Genomic DNA, 2,011 nt, shown 5'->3' with positions numbered 1-2,011 from the left:
TTTTGTTAAATATGTTTTTTATCCCTATAAAATTGGAAACTTCTAAATTTATTTCTTACTTAATTTTGATATATTTTTTAGTTTTACAAAAAAAAATTACTTCTAATTTTAGTTTCTGTTACAACAAAGTTTGTTTAATTGTTATTAAACTCTTAAATTTTTGATCGATGTTTTTTGAGACAAGTTTAGAATACTCATTTACTAAAATTTTGAATTTTTTAACATCAAACGAATTAAATATTAATTTTTTAAAACGACAAAAGTTAAAGATAAAATTAACAAAATCTGGACGTAGGAATCAAATTTTGTGACAATTATTTGCAAATGAACTTTTAGTAATGTTCTTAACAATTCTGAAAAAATTGTTCAAAAATTCAAGAGTTTAAATATAAATTAAACAAATTTGAATTGAGAAGGGACTAATACTGAGTGCATAAATTATTTTTAGGGACTAAAAAAACTATTAAAATTAAGTAAGGATTAAACTTAGAAAGTCCCAATTTTATAGGGACAAAAAACATATTTCAAATCAATTTTTTTATAACAAAAAATGTGAGTTTAACAAAAGAGGTCCCAATTTTATAACAAAAAATGTTTTTTTTTTTTAACTGGAAAAGCCAGTTTGTTTTTAAACTAATAATAATGGGAAATTGAATGCCTCGCAGTATCATCTGTCATCCTCTTCTTCTTTTTTTCCTTATTCGAGCATTCAAAATGGGTAATTTTTTTCTTTCAGTATTTTAGTGGCTAAAATTCACCATTTTTTTTAAGATAAATAAGTGGAGTGGTTCGAAATCCCGGTCCTGCATATGGGTTATTTATCATTCCTGTTTATCATATGTTTGGTAATACATATTTTTGACCGTATAAGCTCATCGTATGTTTGGTAAGACATATTTTTGGACCTTGCAAGCTCATTTGACTAAAAATTATTCGTTTAATAATGATCATTTTCTTTATAGTTTATTTTTATAAGCTTGTATTGGTTTGTGAAAGCATCCACAATGGAGACTCTCATATTTGAGGTCTTAAATGGATCTCACATTGACACATCACTTTTTAATAATTTTTTAATAATAATACCTAATATGTACTCAATCACTCTAATGGAGACCTTTAATTTTTTAGATAATTGGGTCCCACCAATATTATTTATTTAATACACTATCTATTTTATACTATTAAAAAAACCATGAAAATTATTATTTTAATAAAAAGGTGATGTGGGCCCATTTAAGAATGATGTCTTAATTTAGATCTTGCATCTTTTAAGACCCTTAATTTTTTTTTCCACAATGGGAGTACCTATTAGGTACCATGTCTTAAATGTTTAAGACTCTCCCATTGTGGATGCTCTGACAAGCTAATTCAAATAGTTGATATCTTATCACTTTTATATCAATTTTACCCATGCAATCTTAACTGGAGAAAAATAATTATTAATCAAATGGAAAAAAAATTATGCTATTTCATATTTATAAGCTACTTCAAAAGTTAATTTTACTAAAATTTACAAATTCAATCAGTTAGGTTATCTACTATCAGCTATAAAGTAGCTTATAAGTCATCCGCTATATAAGCTAGCTTATCAACTATATGCTTACCAAACAGAGTTTTAAGGCCAATTTTTTTGTCTTAAATCACCCCTCTAGATTGTTGTTCAACCACAATATTTGAACCAATCAATTATCTTTGGACTAGGTTAAGAGTTTAACCTGTACTTTTAAAACAAAAACCGAACAAAATCAATCTGATCATCAATGAGTTGAGTTTGGTTGAATTTAAGGGCAGAAAAAAATAATTTTCAATTCTAAATAAGGAAATTGATTCAATTGACAGATTCACAGTGCTTTAATGATAGTTTTTCCAAATTCGAATCAATTCCAAAATCAAATATGTACGAGTGAATAGTCAAATTACCCCCTAAATTTGCAAGGGCGTGACATTTTGAGCTCATAACATATTCCAGTAGTAGTAGTAGTAGAGTGACTATTCAGTAAAGGATGATAAG

The sequence above is a fragment of the Medicago sativa genome, chromosome 7, assembly GCF_051527215.1.
Source record: "Medicago sativa cultivar Bolivia chromosome 7, Bolivia_mono, whole genome shotgun sequence".
NCBI classification, from domain to species: Eukaryota; Viridiplantae; Streptophyta; class Magnoliopsida; order Fabales; family Fabaceae; genus Medicago; species Medicago sativa.
Note: the sequence above shows the minus strand (reverse complement) of the source record.